This window comes from Sebastes fasciatus, chromosome 13 (genome assembly GCF_043250625.1).
Source record: "Sebastes fasciatus isolate fSebFas1 chromosome 13, fSebFas1.pri, whole genome shotgun sequence".
Taxonomy (NCBI): domain Eukaryota; kingdom Metazoa; phylum Chordata; class Actinopteri; order Perciformes; family Sebastidae; genus Sebastes; species Sebastes fasciatus.
In genome coordinates this window covers 21,331,519-21,344,776 of record NC_133807.1, presented here as the reverse complement: position 1 = coordinate 21,344,776, position 13,258 = coordinate 21,331,519, and the positions used below count along the sequence as shown (strand labels likewise).

Below are 13,258 nucleotides of genomic sequence, written 5' to 3'. Positions count from 1 at the left end.
TCAGCTATTCTTTTTTAAATTCAGTGGGCAGCTGGCAATCACGCAGCCTTTTGGCAGAACATAATCATCACAACATATCAAAATGCTGGAAAACTACTTGTTTCCACCATGTAATGAATTGAATTTGTTTGATTGTAAACCTCTGAGAAGGTCGTCGCAATGCATCATCGCCACTGAGTTAAAGGAATGGTAGAGGTATAAGTTTTATGATTGCATATATTTTTACCATTCACCACTAACTTTTTCATCTCTGGGGTCTTTGCCTGTGCAAATGGAGGCACAGATGACATACAGACGTGTTGTTTCCATTGACAATCCATCGTCACATTCTGCTCTTCGGCCACTGGGTGGAAGTAGAGGACACAGCTTTGTTTACTCCTCTCTCGTGATAGAGACAGAGGATATCCAGTCTTGGATTCAGTTGCATGACAGTAGTTTGGAGCTTATTTAGTATGTGATTTATGTGATTCATTGCAAATTGCTCCATGCATGTGCATCAGACTCCGTTTATTAAAGTGTAGTTGTAAGCAGAGCTGTGGAGCAAGAAAAATGCCCTGCCAGCTGTTTGTTCGTCCTCTTTCATTTGACACTGGGACAACACCTCCCAGCTGTTTGAATACATTAAACAATTGTTTCCATGTGAATGGCTTGATCCTGCTTCCAGAAAGCACTTTGAGCAAGGGGGTTATTATTTACCCGCCCACATTAACACACACACACACACACACCCCGCAACCCCCTAGTTATACCCCGAACACACACATGCCCACACACACGCTCCCCTTCCCACTGCTCCTACATAATGGCTTCACACGTCGCTGGCCTTGCAGTAATGAAGTGTGAAGCTTCTGTGACGCCACGGGGAAGCTACCGCGTGGAACTGTACTCTCTATTTTAGTGCACCACCTTCAATTCCTTACAGCCCAGATACATTTGCACACACATTTAGCCCTCTTTGTACTTTCTACAGGCACAATTCAAACTAACTTTCATCAAACACCCTGAAACAATTGTGAAACCAGACTGATAAGTTGGTGCAACATGCTCAGGACTTCTACTTTTGTGCTAATAGTGTTTTGCAAATGTTTTAAATTGGAATCCCCAACGTGTTTTGCTTGATTTTTGAGGTGTTGATTGACACGAATGTCCCTCAATGAATTTGAAGGTGCAACTCAATGCTGCAAAGAACTAGTTAATTGCAGTGTGCAAAAAGAGTAATAAACTCTTGCAGGCTGTTCTCATACACCATTTGTAGCTATATGTATGAGAATGTATGAGTAATGCACTGTAATTTGTATATATCCCACAAAATCAATTTATATGTAATCCACATAATCGCAAACCAGGAAGTATAAAGAGCGACAAATGCGACGTAGGGAGGAGATCGAGGTGGACGGGTGGGTCAAAAAACATCTGAGTTTTGCCCAGGAGACCGGCATGTCCCGTGTGAAACCAGAAGTCAACGTTGATTTGTCACGCAACTTCTGTAGTTAAGTTTCTCCTCTTCCAGAGTTATTTGAACCCAAACCACAATCATATCCTAAACCTAACTAAGTAGTTTTGTTGCCTAAACTTAACTAAGTAGTTTTATCGTCTAAACCTAACCAAGTTCTTTCCAGTGAAGATAGAAGTTTATTTTGAAAAGACTGTATGCTTGTTAAGAGTGGAAATTGACTTGTGTTGCTGCACATTTGTAGTAAAACGCATGAAAAATGAGTAATAACTATTCATAAGATATCATACGAACCATTGTATGAGGATACGTTGACTCTTGGAAAAAACATTTTTACTTGCTTCAAAGTAAAAAAAATTGGAAGTAGGTCTTCAAAGTTGCAGTTTCATTGATGTCCGTCGGCGCTCACTTGCCTTGTATTATTGCAGGCAGTACAAGTGCATTAATTTCACGTATACTAACTGACAAAATATTGCCCTGTTAACAGAGTGGTGTGCAAGTTTTAGGGAAAGTGCCATTACAACAGGCTGGCGTATAGTCATATTTCAAGCTGAGGGGCCCAGGGTCGATGCATAATGCCATTGCCTCTCTCTTAGTACTGCATAGCTTTAGGACGCCTGTCCTATTTATATTGAGGGGCTGTGGATTGATGCGAAATGACGAGGGCCGCGAGGCTGCTGAGTGGGTGGGCATCCACATGCTCCGCTCCACAGGCAACCCTTTCCTTCTATACACACACACACACACACACACACACACACACACACACACACACACACACACACACACACACACACACACACACACACACACACACACACACACACACACACACACACACAGATACACACTTGTCTTCATGTCCCAATGCCACCAGCCTTAGAAAAGCCCTACAGTCTCAATGTGCAATGTCCTCTCTCTGTCAACATATCCTCTATCCCAACGTTAATGTGACAGAATATAACCACCAGAGCCCAGAACAACCAGGCAGTGCAGAGCAATGAAAAACAGCATGTGTAACAGACATGTTTCCTCATCTTCTCTAGCAGTTTGCCTCCTCATCACATCACAGCTCCAAGTTTAACATGATGGTAATTCCATTGAATAAGCCTGTTAAATAGTTTGATATGTGGTAATGCTGAGTCCTGGATTCACATGTACAACATCTCATCACAACATGTTACATTAGAGGAGATAATTATAAGTGAAATCAAATTAATGGCATTGTTACAGCAATGTAATATTTCACTAAATATGGTACCATTAATGTGATTAATTTTCATCATTTCAGAGTGGACAGTAGAAGACGTCAGCGATCCAACCTGTGAGACATGACGGACGCCCGGCGAGGGACAAGCCACTAACAGTAATTACGACCACCACACAACATAATGATTCTAATAATATTAATACGTGATTTTGTATTTCTTTTTGTTCACTGTAAATATGTTGTACATCTGTTCTTCTATTTTTATTCCCTTCTAACAACTCACTCTCTCACACACATACATACTGTACACACACTCTTACTCTGGCTCTCACACACTGACTCCTCTTTTGCTCCCCTCCCACCCACACACACACTTTGACAGACATACAAACTCTATCTTTCTGTGGTCAGTAGAGAGAAGTAATAAGAGAAGTGAGAGAGAAAGCGAGTAGCCCAGTAAAGTCAGCGGACTTAAGTAATGTTTGACTCCTTCTGTCCATCCATCAGTGTCAGATTGCCATTATTAAACATCGCTGATTGCTTATTGATTTGGCAAGACAACATTAAGGATATCAAATCTTGGTTGCCAAGATTGTCTCACCACATTTACTGTGTGCAGGGCTCGCTGATTTCATGTTCCCTTTGTTTATGGTTCACCAGAGCTACAAATGGAAGCATAACTGTTAATAGGATTCAGTGGCGGTAGAAGTACTCAGGCCCTTTTATTAGAAATGCTCTACACGCCATCCAGAGCATTAATATAGCAGCAAACAACTATTTGCTATGTAAAGATATAGCGGAGTAATGTGTACCTGAGCAGAGAATGAAGTCACTCTCCCTCTGAGTGTGTTGTAATCTGAGCTTCTCCTCGCTTTGTTGCCATAGCCGGGCCGGCTGCGCGTGCTTTTACTGCACGTTCGTCAGGGCTGGGAATCAGTACTCGATACCTTTACGGTATCGACTGAAATAACCCAGTACCAAGTAGTATTGAATCTTATCCTGTCAAATGATTCTTGCGTTCGATCCTTTTTGTTCCCAGATCTAGTAACAAATGACTAAAGTATTTGTATGGTTTTGCTTGCGGCTAATCACCGAAAGCGATGTGTGATTGACCCAGTACCGCAGCAGCTACAACCCATACAGTCTGTGGTGTGGTGGAGTCGAGCGCGCTGTATTTGACGGAGTTGGCAGTTCAGCGTGCCGAGATGCCACCAAACGTTTGACAGTGTGTCTATACTACACGCCTGTGGCGTCTGATAAAAATGCTTTGTTGGTGGCATTTTACGCAACTGAATGCTTCCATTCACTTGATGGGTATCAAATGAAGTAGAAAAGGACCTGTGATTGGCCAATTAGATTTTGTAATGCCTGAAAACAGAGCCATGAGGAGGTGCAGAAGTCTAGTTATCTCTCAGAACACTTGAATTACAATATGCTGAAAGGTTATAATGGATTTTTTGCCCACTGATACATAATTTTATCTATAAAATGTCATAACATTTAAATAATACTTGACCAGGTGCAACAATGCTTTCTGTAAAAGGTTGCAAACCAAAAAGGTTGGGAACCACTGTTTTAATCTTTAACAATGTAGCCTATTGTATATGTCTTTTAAAGTAAAATCTTAATCTGAAAAGTAACTAGTAACTAGCTGTCAAATAAATTACGTACAATATATCCCCCGAATGTAATTAAAAAAAAGAAAGAAATTGCATTTTAAGAAATTATATAGTTAGAGAGCATTATATGACAAAATAGAATAAAGAAAATTCAAATAAAATGATTTTAAAAAAGTGTGAATATTCAGGTACAGTACCTCAAATTTGCAATTAAGTACAGTACTTGAGTAAATGTACAAAGTTACTTTGCCATATCTTTGGTTCAGGGATTCTGTCAAGTCATTTCAATTAAAAAGTTTAAGCACAAGTAAAGATATGAGTCAGTGGTGTTGAGGCCAAATAGCTGATTCGTGTTGATTTTCTCTTGTGCAATCTGAAGTTACCAGATTTGTGACTCAAGTCTAACACCTCTGATGGATAAAGAGGAGTCATCAAATTAAAGCTGTTTTGTTTGACTTGTTTAATGATCTGTGCAGGACTGCTTGGATTTCAACTTCAGTGGCTGCTCAGCAGCGATGCGTGCTGGTTCATCAGTTTGCTGGAGCCCGGTGACTGTGTGTCTCTTTGGAGGAGAAAAATTAACTTGAGCTGATAGCAGAGGGAATAATCTGGTTATGCGTAATGAGGGCTCTTATTAGTAGTTAATGCATCTATCAGGTTGAGTGTGCTGGTGGTGGACTTCCCACATCTCCCTCTCAGGAGGCATGGTGCTTTCACTCCGCTCATCTCGCTTTTCAGTCTGAATCGTAGGCAATTAAAACCCTGCCATGTGAATGTGGAGAAAAGGTAATGAATATGGAACACTAACGCGGGGAAGTCCGCGGAGACCGCTCGTCGAGTTCTGAGGGTTCCTTTCTCCAAATCATCGGGAAGCACAAAGACCATTTGACAGCGTTTTTTTTCTCTCCGTGTGCGTTTGACTCCCCAAATGGTGGCCCAGAGGTTTTAAAAATGCGAAGCCCATTCTTTCCAGGTTGTTGAACTTCCGTGACCTCTGGCGGCGCTGAGAAACTTTTTGTCGTGGGTTTGGCGCCCTGCCTGGCTGGCCGTGCCAGCTCTCGCCGCTTGTGAGCAGAGCAGAGGAGTGATGGGTAGGGTGGCTGAGTGGATGCGTCTAGACAGCTAAGTGGTGGAGGGCAAATATTTAGCCATGCCACTTGGGGAGGGGATCCAGGCCTCCTCCCCCTGCTAAAGCATGCCTCTTAGCCCCAGAATCAGGCCATGTCTCCTTCCCGCTCCCTGCGCTGCTTCACACTCTGTATTCAGGGTCACGGATCTCATTTCTTGGTTAATATTTCAAGCTGGCCACAGATGGGGAATTAAATTGAAGGCCTGGCTTGGTACGGGGCATATAGGATGGATTTTGGGGGCTTCTCTGAGAGATGATATGAAAAGGAAATGGATACTGTAGATTTAGCTGTACTTAGGCTACTTTTAAGGGTCTGTGTAAATGAATGCATGAAACGCTGACTGAGTTGTCTGCTTACTGACAGCGGAAACAACCCCCACAGCCATCTTATTATCCACTGTGACACATCAGTCACCTCATTTTAAAATGACTGTTATTTTGCTGTTGATGGCTGAATGCAATTCCCCCCCCCCCCCCCCCCCCCCCCCCCCCCTCTCTCCCATACAAAACAGTGTCAGGCTGATGTTTGACAGTATAGGTGTTTACATGCACGCTCCAATATATTCCAATATTTCTTCAAATGCACTGAAGCAAATTCCCATGGATTTTCTCCCCGCCTATGCCGCATTTGAATAAATCCGTAATCAGATGAATTGCTGTCAGATGACTGCATAACAAGGCTACTCAAATCAGGGTAAATATTGACAGCACATGACAGTTTATGGTTGCCACGCTGACAACAATACACGTCCTCCCATCGCTGTTCTGGCAGGACGGCGACACAGAGGGGAGAGTAAAAGTTGGAGTGAGAGAGAGAGAGAGATGGAGAGCAGTCCGGCGAGGCTTAAGCTCAGTTGTTCATGCTGCTCGTTGGTCGGTGCTGCAGACTGGCGCTGGTGTCGCGTCTGCTGACGGGCTGAGTCCACCCTGCTCTGCTGGTAGCCGTCACTCACTCCCACATCAGACAGCGCGGCGCAGCCTCACGCCACCTGTGTCTGCACAATGATCTGTCTCTCTGGCCCTCTATTCTTCATCTGGTCCCTCTGCTCAGAGCCAATGAGAAGAGCTGCTTTTTGTTCTGGTTGGAGAGAGCTCAACACACTCTTGCATGTTGAAGAGGAAATCCATCAAACGGTCTTTTCTCTAACCATCAGGAGCCATCAAGCAGCGCTGAAACCAGCAGTTGATTAATCAATAGTCTGATCTGCAGAAAATTTACTTGCAACAGTTTTGATGATAGATTAATCATTAAGGTAATTTATCAAGTGAAAGTGCTTCCTCTGTCATATCATTGACTACGTTTACATGCACACTAATATTCCACTATTATTCCGAATATGACAATATTCAGAATTTGATATGGGTATATATAAACAGCATATTCCATTTGGATATTCTGAATTAGGCCTTATTCCGAATGGAGCATTTTCCGATTAAGACGTGTGGGTATGTACTGCACATACGTCTCAGTTGGGTTTTTTACAGCAGTTTGCGACTCACTGGCTCTTGCCTGTTTACGGACAGCTCTGTGCGTTGAACACAAACAAAAGAAAAGCCCATATTTCTGATCGGAAGGAGAAACACACCTACTTTTAAACTTTACGAAAGACTTGGATATCAACAGGTTTTTGGATATGCGCAAATATTGCAATGTTGCAATGCAATGTTTGTGGTTGAATCCTGTGTTCCCAAGACGTGTGCCGGATAGAGAGCTCCACCAATTAACATCTCAGCAGATCATTTGTAACATACTGTACCTAAACTGACCCCTCACTAACCTTATATCTTACAATAGCAATTTTATTTTTGGTATTCATCCTGAGAGGAAGGGCCACCTGCTAAATCTAATATAGGGCAGAAAATTTCAACTGAGAATCTTCAACTAATATTTACCTTAAAATAAAACTTTTAAATATACAATTATGTTCTGTGAGCTCTTGACAGAATTATAAATTCTATATCTCCACCAATTTCATCACGTTTTTACCAAATTTGGGCTACAATCATCACAGCAAAACTCCTTATCGGACTGGATGATGACATTTGTTTTACTTTCTCTCTTCTAGAGCGCATTTCTGCACAATTGGGGAATTTCCAATCATGGATGGGTCATAATTTAAAAATTTTCGAATGGTCATTAAATTATAAAAAAATTAATAGTTTATGCGACTATTGTCTTGCCTTAAAAATATATATTTTCCCTTGGTTTTACCGTCGCAGCCTCCACTGTCTGGTAGTAACATTACTATCAGGCGGCGGTAAAATATGTATGGCATGTTCAGTTTAGCTCTTTTCTGTCGGCCCAGCTGTGTGTGTGTGTGTGTGTGTGTGTGTCTGTGTGTGTGCCCAAGAGTTCAGCTGGAGATCAGCCGGTCAAGTGTTAGAGCATCGTAAAACACACTTCATTCAAACTTGACAGAAACAAAATAAAACTCACCAAAACCGTCTTGGTTAGTCTCTCCACTGTTCCAACAATTTGGTCAAAATAAACCCTTAATTCATCGAGTTAGATTTAAAGGTGTACCGGCTCTACACACCGTTTTCCTCTGATTTTGTTGTCTCTCTCCACGGAGCAGCTGCGGGAGGGCGTGGGCGACCTTCGAAGAATGATTGAATGGTTCCCAGGGATTATCGAATGGTATTTTTGCTTGAAATCCCTATTTTCAAAATGATACACCGGCCTGATCTCAAACACTGCATACAAATGTGTGGATCCCACCGTCGTGACTTATTGAAAGCATTAGTGTCACTTTCATGTAAACCTTGTAGGGCTCACCCATCTGTCTGTCTGTGCTGTTACAGTGTGTGTCATCAGAGTCTACAACTGCAAATTACAGCTTATTAGTACCAATACCAGCAGTGACAACATTTATCAGGGAAAACATCTCCCACTCTCCCTAATTGTCCCCCTCTGGGCCCACTGTTATGTGGACCGGTATCGACGGCCAGCCAGTCATTAGGACATCACACTTGAGCTGACGAGCAGCGAATTCAGGGGACATGTCCGCCCCGATTGGTTAATTTGATGTGAGTAGACTGACACCACGTCTGGAGCCGAAGAGGTATTTATAGTCTGGGTGAGGAGATCCAGACACCCACCGTTAGTTCGTGCGCTTCTGTTCGTGAACCCCCGATAGAGCGCTGCCCACTGTGGGCCGGTGGCGAAAGCGAGGCGGCCCGGGATATGAATAGCTGGCGGGGAACAGCGTGCCGGAGGTGGAAAGGGCAGTGAAGTTTATATGTCAAAGAACAAGAGCGAGGAGCTGATATTCAAGTGTATCTGTCAGTCTCTGCTGGCTTATATGAGAGTGAGTGACAAAGGGCGCAAGTCAGCCCGGCCTGCCTGAGCTGTTTTGTCTCTTCTCAACAATGGGACCTTGTCTGATACAGATACGCTGCCTGTCTGTCAGTTTTCCTCACTGATATTTTGTCACTTTTGTCTGTGCGGTCAGCGCTGCGGGCGGCCGGCTCATCGTGCACCTTCACATGAATGCCTGTGTGTGTTTCTGTTGTCAGATTGTGATCTCCAGTCAGGTAGAATTGTCCCTGCTGCTACCCCTCGTTCATGGCGATACCTCCATCCTGCCACCTTCCACTTCACGCTGCTAACATCCTCAGGGAGTGACAGATAGAAATCAGAGAACTAAGCCGGGCTCTCAGCAGATCAGCACCTGCTCAATGCTGCGATTTTTAAAAAGGGCTACGCCTCTCAACTCCGAGACACCTCCCAGCTCACATCCCCTGTTCTTAAGTTTCTTACTACGGTAGGATCGCACACTAAAGTTGCCTCCGGTGTCCACAGATTTGTCTCTTTCACCCTCGACCAGGAGCTCACACCCCATCATTTTCCACACCGAAGGACCATGCAAGTAAATCATGTTTTTTATCCCAATTGTTTTTGGTGATCAAACCTAACTTTTCTTTCCTGCCAATTAAAAGGCTTTGATGTCTATCTGTGCGATGGCTGGGGCTGGAGAAGCATCTCTCTTCTGCTGCCTCTTGGCTACCAAAGGCCAGACTTGTGCTGGCACAAGATAATCTCCAGTTCTCACACAAACAAGATAAAAAAAAAAAAATGAGAGAAGGATTTACTCCCATCCTGCCTGTCAGGCAACCCACTGAAGACAGGGGAATTATTTTGGCAGCAACACTAATGTGGTGACAGTTGTTGTTTCCTAAACTGATTTCCTTAATCCGCCACTTGTTCCACGCTTTGTAAACATGGGGGGGCTTGATTTTGTAATCTGGGAGGTCCCATTGACGCACAGACACACATTCACACGCACACCAACAACTTGTCCCTCCAACCCCCTCCTCGTCAGCCGCTGCCCTAATTAGTCAGAATTAAGACGAATGCCTGGGCCTCCCACGATCAATTGGTATCGAGCGGACCTTCGCTCGCCCCTGCCTGGGGGCCTCTCTCGGCCGGCAGATCATTTATATCAATCGCTTTTGTTTTTCTTTCCTTCCCCCCTTCCCGTTCTTCCGCACACCAAGTGCAAGGTTCGGTCTATTGGTTGGCGAGCAGAATGGACGGCAGGCAAAATGGCAAAAGCCTGGCACGGTAACCGCTACAGTTGTATTGATGTCACATGGACGCATTCTTCGAGAATACTCAGGGACACTTACGCCTGTCACAAGAATATGTGTGTTATTATATCCATTTGTGGGCGAGTGCTCGAGCATGTGTTCAGTGCTTTTTATGCCGTCTCCTTTCACTAACAAGCTCACCCTTTAGAAGCAGGAGGCCCTCTTCGCTGCCCTTTGCTCTTCTTGTTGCCCTTCTCTCTCTTGCTCTGCCTTTATTACTTGTTATTCTGGCTGAGGAGAGGCTGGTCCATGCTTTTACTGATTTAGCCCATTTGGATCAAGATAATAATCAGTAAAAAAAAAAAGGGATGTATATCAATCTCTCCGCTGCTTATGTTACCTCCTTATTCTTTACCCACCCACGTTCTCTCTTTGTCGTTACTCAAGTCTTGAAACTAGTGGAGATCAAAGGAAGGCAGGGACACTTGAGATAATAGATAGATAAAACACACTGCAAACCGTAAGTTAAGGCATCAACCCGCATTGATTATTTTTGCAATAGAAGGAACCTGCTCGACTCGTAGCTTTGTCTTGCAAAGTTCAGCCGCTTTGACCTGCATCGCTGCTCGTGGCTGGATAACAAGAGTCAAGTGAAATTCAGTGACTTACCGTTTTCAAGCACAAATGTCTGTATGCCGGGTCAGGTCGATGGAAGATAGCCTTTTTATTTTTAGATGGATTTCTAAACCATTGTTTACTGGCAGGCATTATTTCTTTGTTTCTGCTGTAACCTGCTTTCCATTCCTTGTTTTTTTTTCTACTCAATTCCTGCAAATGTTACACACAATACCGGTGGAATTAGTGTGCTGTTCCTGTATTATTCTTAGGTCTACTCAGACACAGAACCTCAGGGGAATTTCATTTAAAGGACAAATTAAATAGAGACGAGGAAAGGGTACAAAAAGCACACGTTTATTAGTTCCTTTCTCCAAGGTTAATGGTACAGTAGTGGACTGCCACTTACAGTACAACAGACAGATGGATCCAGTTTGTCCTCTGTGTGTGTGCGTCTCGAGGGGTCACTGAGTGTGTACTTTAGTGTACTATATGCTAGTAGTACATGAGAGTGTTAGATACTGACTGCTTCTACCCTGGAGGCGAGCTCAATCCTCTCAGGTCAGCTGCCTCTTCATGTTGCATGCTTTGTGTGCGTGCCTGGCGTATTTGTGATGTTGCATAGACCAGTGATGGCAGTACTGCATGTATGTGGGCGCCAAGCTTGGATAGTACACCATAGCACGTTAGCCATCCATGAGTTGGCAAGTGGCTGCTTGGTTATTGGTGTGTAGTGTAGCGGTATGCCTTTGGTGCGATCCGCTTGGAGTTCAGTCCAGAGGAGTGAACCTTGGCTAACTGACTTGAGCTACGTAGGGAAGCTGAGATGAACCTGCAGGCTGCAGTCTAAGCTCATGTGCACCAACTGTTGCAGTGCCAGAGTGTCTGCATGTGCATGCATGTGTTGTTTGAAGCGACTGAGTGTATGGCTGTGTTTGAAATTGCGTACTAACATACTATTCATACACTGTAGTACGTAATATGTGGATTTTGTATAATGAAAAATGCCTGGATGTATACTAGATTAGCAAAAATTGTAGTTTGAGACGTGAGCTAACTGTACATACTCAACTGCCCCACAATGCATTGCGTCTGGGTGCCTTGAGACCGGCCGTCAGTCTTGTGAGATTTTGATTGAGACTAAAAGCTGTTAGTATGTTACTTTATTAAGTTTTGATATGTTTTCATGTGAGAAAATAACTATTTAGATTCCCAATATGTGGTCAGTTTATCCAAGTAACGTCTGTTTGGAAATTTGCTGCAATGTTTTCGGAGCCGTTGGCGGGGTGCCTTGAGACCGGCCCAGCCGTCGCTTCCTTCAGTATTAACAGTCTGCTGGTAAAAACCATACTTAATCGTTCATTTAGTAGCAGTGGGCAACCTCCGGGGCCTGAAAAGTGAAGTGATGTGGAAGTGCCTTTAACTTGCATTTTTTTAATGGCCTCTGGTTGCAAAAAGAAGTCTGATTGTATAGAAGTCTATGAGAAAATGACCCTACTTCTCACTTGATTTATTACCTCAGTAAACATTGTAAACATGAGTTTATGGTCTCAATCGCTAGTTTCAATTCTTCTTCAAAACAGCATGATGTTGAGTTAGTAAATTATGGTCCCATTTAGAGTCAGATAGATCATAAAGCAGGGGATGCTTTAGGGCGTGACTACCTTGTGATTGACAGGTCACTACCATGGCGTTGTGCGGTCTTGGTGTCGTTGTAGAACTTTAACACTTTCACAGTGTGTTTTCAGTATGTGGAAGTCAATTGTAAAAATGTTTTGCCTAAAAATGTTTTATTCAGCGTTCGGTTGTACTTAACTCCCTCCTCTCGTGTCATTTCTGGTTGTAAAAAAACAAGATGACGACAGCCAAAAACCAAGAAGGCCAAAATGTTGATCTCGAAGCTTCAAAACGTCAGTCCACAATGGTTGACGTCACGGTGACTATGTCCACTTTTTATAGTCTGTGGTTTTTATTTGGGCACTCTGAGTCTGACTCATCCCAGCGTCCCCGGCTGTCCTGGCAATAGACCCTCCGTGTCATTCTCACATACTCTGTTGTTCTCTCAGTTTCGTTGCCACCTGCTATTTCGAGACGAGGGCTGACAGACTTCAACTCTGCCTTCTCATTTCCTTCAGATGCTGCTAGAGAGAGCCCTCATCTGTACAAACACAACCCCTGCTCTGTAGCGCTACTTTGAACTCAGGGTCATTGGGGATATAAAAGACAGAAAGATAAACGCAGAGAGGGAGGAGGGGAGTAGCTCTATAGCGTCTTCATGGATTAATGGGAGGGAAAGCGGGACTATTAATCCTCCTTTCTCACTCTGCGCTGTGGAGTATAGGATATGATGGAGACAAAGTGCCATGTAAATATTAACCAGTGTATCCTTTAACAATTGTGCCCATTCACCTACATTTTCTGCTTATTATCAGGTCTATAATGAGTCACAGAGGAGAAACACACCCTCCTGCTCTTCCTGTGTGTGTGTGCATATGTTTGATTGGGTGGGATGGCTGGCAGCCACTTCTGTATTTCTGCCTAATTTGCCATTGTGAATACTATTTAGTTAAGTGGCCGAAGTTTGTTTTGCTCCCCAACTCCCTGCTGCGCTAGCATTACACCACTCAGGCTATACAATCAGAGAGAGAGAGGTACAGGGATTTAAAGGAACAGGGACTGCAGTGTCATAGTTTTAAGTGAGG

The 13,258-nt window shown here is 43.6% G+C and overlaps 1 long non-coding RNA gene across 2 annotated transcripts in view; it reads left to right on the top strand.

The window, feature by feature from the left end:
• The first annotated feature begins 2,742 nt into the window (after positions 1 to 2,742).
• LOC141780758 (uncharacterized) overlaps positions 2,743 to 13,258 on the top strand; it is a 114,572-nt gene continuing 104,056 nt past the window's right edge. For both annotated transcript variants that reach the window (XR_012596722.1, XR_012596723.1), the window contains exon 1: positions 2,743 to 2,819. This is a non-coding gene — a long non-coding RNA (uncharacterized LOC141780758). The remainder of the gene's footprint in view (positions 2,820 to 13,258) is intronic.